This window comes from Silene latifolia, chromosome 9, assembly GCF_048544455.1.
Source record: "Silene latifolia isolate original U9 population chromosome 9, ASM4854445v1, whole genome shotgun sequence".
Taxonomy (NCBI): Eukaryota; Viridiplantae; Streptophyta; class Magnoliopsida; order Caryophyllales; family Caryophyllaceae; genus Silene; species Silene latifolia.
In genome coordinates this window covers 150,049,021-150,058,104 of record NC_133534.1, presented here as the reverse complement: position 1 = coordinate 150,058,104, position 9,084 = coordinate 150,049,021, and the positions used below count along the sequence as shown (strand labels likewise).

Below are 9,084 nucleotides of genomic sequence, written 5' to 3'. Positions count from 1 at the left end.
GCATATCAATAAGATGGCCACCTTCCTTTGCCTTGTACTTGCTATCCTTATTGAAATTAGGATCAAAGTGCTTGGCTAGGACCGTGACTAGGCCGCCATTAACAATAACGGTTGTACCCTTCTTCCCACTATCAACATTGAGCCATCTATCAACCAATAGCCTCAAAGAATTGAAAGGCTTGGTATGGATTCTTCCGACATTCAAAGCCGATTCAAGGAGAATAAAATCAAGTCTTGTGAAATGATTGGTGTCTTTCCTAGCAATTATGGTATTTCCCACAACTTTGTGCCATACTCTTATGCCCGGATGATGGACCAAAAGAGCACGACAAGCATGAAAATCATCAAATTTCTTCCCGGAGATTGCCTCCCAAAGAGGCTCGGGGTCATACTTTCCATAATGCTTAAGATATCTCGATTCATCGCTAAGACCCAAAATTTCACCTAATTCCTTAAAGGTAATGCGTCTACTAATGTTAGCTAGACGAAACTCAAGATTTTCCATATCCTCAACTTTGGTGACTTTCAAAGAACTTAAAAATTCCAAGACAAGGGAGGGGTATGTCGATTCCTTTGTTTCAAACAATTTCTTCAAACCCATGGCATTGAAAAAGGCTTTTGTTTGTTCAAGAACACCCAATTTCTCCAAGGCATCTTTACATATGAATTTGGTGGATTGAATTGATTTCGTAGCAAACTTGACAAATGTATTTCTATGGGTATCGGAAATAAAAGTTACTCCAGGATAATGCAAGAGTTGATCGACACGGAGTAGAAGGTGATGCTCCCATAGAAGTTTGTTGTTGTTGTTGCACTTCCAAGTTTGGTGTTGATACCACCATTGCCAAAGCTTTCTTTGTTTGGAGAGCTTTTTGCCTTTGAGAGAGAGCCTTTGCCTTTGGTGCCTTTGTTGCTCCCTTTGTCCTTGCCATTTAATGAACAAACCAAGAAAAGAATCAAAAATCTTCAATTTGTAGGATGCCCAAATCGATTTGAAGGTGAAAGGCTTTGCCTTTATGAAATCAAAAATCGACTCAAAGGTTGAAGATTTTGTTCTTGGTTTTGATTTTTATTGAAGATGGAGTGATTGATTTGTTGTTTGAAGGATGGTTTGATTTGATTCTGGTGGATTTTGTTGAGGGTTTTTGTTTTTGTGATGGAGAGGATGAGGGTTTTGATGTTGTGGGTAGTGTTTATGAATGAATGAAGGAATGAATGAAGGTGGGAGGGTATTTAAAGAAGTCGAAATTTTCGAAAACGCAGGGGCAATCCGTGCGGATTAGGCCCAATCCGTGCGGATTCTGCAGCTTCAAAATTTTCAGAAGCTCGCCTAAAGACGGGCGGATTCTGGGGAATCCGCTCGGATTATTCTGTGTTGGGACGGGCGAATTTGCTGCAGGACGGACGAATTTCAGTCCAGAGAAATTTCTTTGTTTTCTTCAGCTGCAAAGACGGGCGTCTTCTTCACAAGACGGACGGATTCTATGAGACGGGCGTCTTTCCAGAAATCCGCTCGGATTCTTTAACAGTCAAGAATTCTTTAATTTCAGCTCAGGTCAGGACGGACGTCTTCTCAGCAGGACGCTCGGATTGTTGAAGACGGGCGGATTCTCAGGAATCCGCTCGGATTCTTTCCTGTTGTACACGGATTCAGCTCTACCCGTGCACAAACGCATTCCCCTTTTCATTCTTTCTTTCTTTCTTTCAAATCTTGTGTTCTTCATTGTGGGGGCACTACTAAGGCATGAATAGCCTAGGCAATTGCCATCCCCACACTAAGGTAAAGCACTACACATCAATTGAAGTCGTTAGTCCCTCCCTCACTTCTCTCTTACATGACAATTATTTTGATCAAAGTAAATAAAAATCCAAAAATGACAAAAATGCAATACAAGAATTGAAATGTAAGTTAGGGAGTTAGAAATATTTACAAGTGGTGGTTTAGGGAGGACTCCACCAAACTCTCATTCTTGATGAGATGTCAAGGGGGCATGTTCAAGGTGTTGTTGATGTTGCTCAACACCTTGAAAAAGTAATCAAAAGCTTGTTCATTATTATGGTAGAGGTCCTCAATAGACCGTGCCCCTTGTTGTTGATCATGATCGATGGCATGCCCAATGTAGGGATTAAAAATCCCTTCAAACTCGTCGTCCCAAAGACCACAAACTTCATTGAGTTGATCATTGAAAATCTCTTGCTTAGATGGAGACAACTCTCCCAATTTCTTCTCTTGGTCAATGAGGCCATCCTCTTCTTCCTTGGTTGATTTTGATGAGCCTTGCAAGCTCTCCTTGTCATAATTCACTTGCTCTTTGAATGGAGCATCTTCATCTTTCTTCTTCCATTGGAGTTCCGATTTCTTCCTTTCATCCTTCCGGATATAATGATCAATCATGAAACATGGCTCATGCAAACGAGGAGCTCTCATGGTTTTGTCAAGATTAAAAGTTATGCTTTCATCTCCCACTTCTAGAGTGAGATCTCCATGTTTCACATCAATCACCGCACCCGCGGTGTGTAGGAAAGGTCTTCCTAAGATGATTGGAATGTTGGAATCTTCCTCCATATCAACTATGACAAAGTCCACCGGGATGAAAAACTTCCCAATTCGCACGGGGACATCTTCCCATATCCCTAATGGTGTCTTCGTCGATCTATCGGCCATTTGGAGTGTGATATTGGTGCATTTAAGCTCTCCCATTCCCAACCTTTTACTCACCGAGTACGGCATGACACTCACACTAGCCCCTAGATCACATAAGGCTTTGTTGATGGTTGTGTCGCCAATGGTACACGGTATTGAGAAGCTTCCCGGATCCTTTAACTTTGGAGGTGAACTCCCTTGAAGTATTGCACTACTCACCTTAGTGAAGGCGATAGTCTCAAGTTTCCGGATCGACTTCTTCTTTGTGAGGATTTCTTTCATATACTTTGCATAGGCCGGAACGTGATTGATTAATTCCGTGAAAGGAATTGAGACTTCTAAGTTCTTCACAATCTCCATGAACTTTCCAAGTTGATCATCAAATTTGGGCTTGGCTTGACGACTTGGAAAAGGAAGTCTAATCACAATGGGCTCCTTCTCTTTGGCCTTGTCTTCATTTTTCTTTGAACTTTCTTCTTTTGATGATTCTCCATCTTTGGAGTTTTGCACAATTTCTTCCTTTTCACTAGCTTCCACAACTTCATCCTCAACTTGCTTCTTCGGTGCCTCATACCTTGTACCACTTCTCAAGTGAATGGCACTAACCGTTTCATGTCTAGGGGGATTACTTTGAGGTGGTAATTGCCCCTTTTGTCTTTGTGAGCTTGAAGATGCTAGTTGAGTCAATTGTGTTTCCAACATCTTGGTGTGAGCTAGAATGTTGTTGATGGTGGTGTCTTTTGCTTGGCTATCTTTTTGCATTTGAGTGAAAAATTCTTGTTGATTCTTTTGCATTTGGAGGACCGCTTTTTGGACATCAAAACCTTGGTCATTTTGGTGATTGTATGGATTTTGATTTTGGTAACCTTGGTTTTGATTGTAAAAGGGTCTTTGATTTTGGTTTCTCATGGGTGGTGGAGTGTATGTTGTTTGAGGGTTTTGAACATTTTGGCTTTTGTATGAGAGATTTGGATGGAACTTGGTGTTTTCATTGTAAAAATTTGAATAAGGGGTACCACTTTTGTAAGCTTGGAAAGCATTAACTTGTTCGGTTGTTTCCCTACACTCACTTGGGTCATGACCCAAAGTTCCACAATTCTCACATATCCCACTTGGGATTGATGAGGATGCCGTCATGGCATTGACATGATGCTTTGATGATTTTGAGTTTTCCTCAAGTCTAGCCATAGCTTGTTCAAACTTCAAGTTGATTTTGTCAATGTGAGCACTAAGTTGAGCACCCAATTGAGTAACGGAGTCCACTTCATGCTTTCCTCCTCTAGTAGCCTTGCGAGGTCTACTATATTGTGAATTATGGACCGCCATTTCCTCAATCTTGTTCCATGTTTGATTGTCATCAACTTCGGTGAACATTCCATTTGATCCCATATTGAGAATGTTCCTTGAATCTTCATATAAACCATTCCAAAATTGTTGTACCAAAAACCATTCGCTAAGTCCATGGTGAGGACATGAGCGACAAATACCTTTGAACCGCTCCCAAGCTTCATACAAAGATTCTTCATCCCTTTGGTTAAAACCCGTAATTTGAGCTCTTAGCATGTTAGTATTTTCCGGTGGGTAGAATTTTTTGTAGAAAGCTAGAGCTAACTTCTTCCAAGAATCTATTCCAAGGGTGGCCTTATCAAGGCCCTTCAACCATTGCTTTGCGGTGCCGATTAAGGAAAAAGGAAATAAGACCCATCTAATTTGGTCTTGAGTCACGCCCGTTTGAGAGATAGCATCACAATAGTCGCAAAAGGTTTCCATATGGGAATGAGGGTCTTCACTTGGCATCCCCCCAAATTGGCTCCTCTCAACTAATTGGATGAAGGCGGACTTGGCAATAAAATTTCCGGTTAGATGTTGTGGTGTAGGAGTACCATTTGGTAGATTCTCCTCGGTGGGTATAGAGTGTGACGAGAATTTAGGCATTGTAGGTGGATTTTGTGTGGTATTGTTTAATGGGTTCTCTTCTCCTTCTATTGCGAAAGGATTGACAAACTCACTAATGGGTTGAACAACTTCACCAACACCTCTCAAATTCCTCCTAACAAGTCTCCTATTATTCGTCAAGGTTCTTTCGATTTCACGGTCAAAAGGTAACAAATCACCTTGTAACCTTCTAGACATGCAAAATATCAAACAACTCAAAAATAATTAGAACAAACCTTGAGGATTTTTACTTCCCCAAGGTGAAGAAAGACACAACTAATAGCAACAAAAAGAAATCTTAAATCAATTAAACACCGTCCCCGGCAACGGCGCCATTTTTGATCGAGTCCATTTCGTGTTCACAATTAAGTATATGTGGTCGTTGGTCAATGGTCGATACAAAACACAATTTATACTTCACAAACAACTCTACAATTAGTAAAGAGGCAAGTAAAGGTCGGATCCCAAGGGACGGGTATTGAAATGAGAATTCTATTGTAACTAGTAGTGTCTAGGGGTGTCACAAATTGGGTTGATGTAGAAGGTCACTAAACTAGAATAACAATGAAAATAAACTAGCAAGATGAATAAAATAAGGGGTGTAAACAATTGATTAAAGGCACTAGGGTGTCATGGGTTCATAGGGGAATCATGGGATATGATCATACAAACATGTTCTCAAATTATAAGCAAGTAATTATTGTTGTGATGGATTGAGTTGGGTTATATCTTACAATCCTAGGAAAGTTTGGGTCCCGGAGCCGAATCGATTAGATTGTACAACACCTACAAGTCGACTTAATCTTTCCTACTCAACACATGCATGGTCTAACAAGACTCGAGTTGGGTTATGTCTTACAAGTCTCATTGAAAAGATAGGAGATGATAGTAAATGCAAGGATTCATAGGCTTAGCATTTCATCAAATATAACATGTGCATGTATTAAGATCAAAACAAGCAAGCAAATAAGATATGAAAGCATATTGATTTAAGCATGAATCATTCCCCATGTTGGTTTCCCCTAATCACCCATTAAACCCTAGCTAAGAGACTACTCACTCATTATCATGTTGATCATGCTAGCAAGGTTGTCAATCATACTAACAAAGCTAAACATGATGAATAAATGAAAGTAATTAGCAATAATTAAAAAGGGATTAAGAGATTATACCTACTAATGATTCCAAAATAATAATGCAAAGAATAATAGAAGAACTTGATGATTGATGGAAGGTTGTCAATCTCCCAATAAACCCAATAATCTTCTAATTACCCAAAATAAAGGAAGAACAAGAGAGAGATTAAAGAACTAAAACTTGGATTAAAACTTGATTAATACTTGATTACAATATTGAAGAGAGATTTAATTGATATTAACTACACTAATTATTGATAAGAAGAACATGCTCCTCTAATTAGACTAATGGGGTATTTATAGTGAAAATTAGGGAGGATGCATTAGGGTTAACTAAGGGCTAAACTAGTAATTACACTTTTTAAGTTGAGCAAGGAGGACCCGGTATTTTCTGAGAGAAGGGCTTCTCTTTTCGTACCTTGAAGAATGAAATCCATGCTGTGCAGGAATCCGGGCGGATTTGAGTCGGGACGGCCGGATTTGGGCGGTGCAATCAGAGCGGATTCTGGAGAGGGACGCTCGGATTGTTGAGGGGGAATCCGAGCGGATTCCAAGGAGGGACGCTCGGATTGTTGAGGCTGGACGGACGGATTGTCTGCAATCCGTTCGGATTGTTGGTCAGCGTCAATTCTTCTTCTTTTCTTCCCTTTTCTTCATAAATTCCTTGGGGATCTCCTTGGGGACGCAAGGATCCTTTCTCAACATTGTTCTTCTACTATGATATGTACAAAGGCCTTCTAGTCTTGTCTCTTCTTGATGCTTGGTCATTGAATACAATCAATTTAGCCTCGTTTTGCCATGAAAATGCAAGATTCTTACTCCTTTCCTACCAAGGGATCAAAATCTCAAAGAATATGCAAAACAAAGAACTAAAGATAAGAAATGACCCAAATAGGCACTAAAAAGCATGGGAACAAGGCTAATTCGGGGGCTAAATATGCGCTAATTATGGTCACATCAGTTGTGCCTCTCCTAAATCCTTCATTTGGAAGTGGTTACCTAACCACTTCTTAACAGAAGACAACATTGGAATATCATTTCCAATGAGTAGTATGTCATCGACATACAAGATTTGGAACACAACATTGCTCCCACTAAATTTCATGTATAAACATGGTTCCTCAACACTTCGAGTGAAACCATTTTCCTTTATAACATGATTGAATCGATGATTCCAACTTCTAGATGCTTGCTTAAGACCATAAATGGATCTCTTAAGCTTGCACACTTTGTTAGGATTTTTAGAATCAACAAAACCTTCGGGTTGTATCATGAACACTTCCTCTTCTAAATGCCCATTTAGAAAAGCGGTTTTGACATCCATTTGCCATATTTCATAATCATGAAATGCGGCAGTCGCTAACAAAATCCGTATGGATCTTAGCTTGGCTACGGGGGCGAAGGTCTCATTATAATGGAGACCTTGGACTTGGGTAAATCCTTTTGCCACTAGCCTAGCTTTGTAGACATCATCATGTCCTTCTATGCCATTTTTGACTTTGAATATCCATTTGCATTGAAGGGGTCTTGTCCCTTTAGGCAAATCTACCAAGTCCCAAACTTGGTTTTCATGCATAGAATCCATTTCGGACTTCATGGCTTCAAGCCATAAGGAGGAATTTGGACTTGAGATTGCGGCCTTGTAGGTGGCGGGCTCGTCACTTTCCATAAGCAACACATCGAGTGTTCCATCTTCCTCGATAAGTCCCACATATTTATCGGGATGGCGAATTACTCGACTCGTTCTTCTTAGTGGAGGAGGTACAACCGTGTTAGACGACGAAGGAACATCTTCTTGCGTCTCTTTCTCGGTTTGTGGCTCTTGAACTTCGTCAAGTTCAAAATTTCTCCCACTCTGTCTCTTAGAAATGAATTGACTTTCTAAGAAGACAGCCTCGCAAGACACAAACACTTTGTTTTCTTGAGGTTTGTAGAAGTAGTATCCTCGAGAATCCGAGGGGTAACCTACAAAGGTGCATTTTTCGGATCTTGGGGCAAGCTTGTTGTCATTCTTAGTTTTGACGTAAGCATCACATCCCCAAATCCTCAATTAGGATATATTGGGAACTTTTCCCGTCCACATTTCATATGGAGTCTTCTCGGTGGATTTAGTGGGACTATTGTTCAAAGATCTAATTGCGGTTTGAATCGCATATCCCCAAAACGAGTTCGGTAACTCGGTTTGACTCATCATGGATCGAACCATATCAAGTAGAGTTCGATTTCTCCTTTCGGCAACACCATTGAGTTGTGGTGTTCCAGGTGGAGAAAGTTGTGATATAATACCACAACCTTTCAAGTGTGAATCGAATTCAAGGCTAAGATATTCTCCACCACGATCGGAACGTAGTGCTTTTATCTTTTTGTCTAATTGGTTCTCTGCCTTGTTTTGAAATTCTTTGAATTTCTCAAACGCTTCACTCTTATGTTTCATTAAATAGACATACCCATGTCTACTCAAGTCATCGGTGAAGGTTATAAAGTAGTCATAATTACCACGAGCGGTGATACTCATTGGTCCACATACATCGGTGTGTATGAGTCCCAATAGTTCACTAGCTCGTGTCCCTTTACCACTAAAAAGATTACGAGTCATCTTGCCAAGTAGGCAATATTCGCATGTACCATATGATTGATAATCAAATGGTGTAATCACATTAGTCGAAATTAATCTTTTGATGCGATTCTCGTTTATGTGACCTAATCGACAATGCCAAATGAACGCTTCACTTGGGTCACTTGATTTGAGTTTCTTTGATTGAATGTTATAGATATCATTAGTTGGATTTGAGGTCTCTAAAATGTAAATGCCATTGATAGAGGAAGCTTGGCCTATAACCAAGTCGTTCTTAGAAATAGTACAACGATTGTTCTTAATGACAAAACAAAAACCGTCCATGTCTAGCATGGCGATCGAAATAATGTTTTTAGAGAGTGTAGGCACATAAAAACAATTATGTAAATACAACTCAAACCCATTAGGCAAAGCTAAAACATAAGTTCCTTTGGATTCGGCCGCTACCCGAGCTCCATTTCCAAGGCGTAGATCCACATCTCCCTTGCTAAGCCTCTTCACATCTCTTAAACCCTGTAAATGATTACAAAGGTGAGAACCACAACCGGTATCTAGTACCCATGTCGTAGTGGAAGTATAATTTATATCAATAACATAAATTTCCTTAGGAATTTTACCTTTTGGAGTAATGATTCCTTTCCTTACATTTCGCAAATATACGGGACAATTCCTAAGCCAATGTCCCATGCCATAGCAATAATGGCATTCATCATTAACTTGCTTGAAGTTTTTGATTTCTTTTCCCTTCTTCTTGAACCTTTTGCCCTTAGAAGTAAGAACTTGATTGCTTGAGC

The 9,084-nt window shown here is 40.0% G+C and overlaps 1 non-coding gene across 1 annotated transcript; it reads left to right on the top strand.

Moving 5' to 3' along the window:
• Nucleotides 1-4,100: 4,100 nt before the first annotated feature.
• Nucleotides 4,101-4,207, top strand: LOC141602878 (small nucleolar RNA R71). The gene has a single exon (XR_012524784.1). It is a non-coding gene; the product is annotated as a small nucleolar RNA R71 (small nucleolar RNA).
• The last annotated feature ends 4,877 nt before the right edge of the window (nucleotides 4,208-9,084 follow it).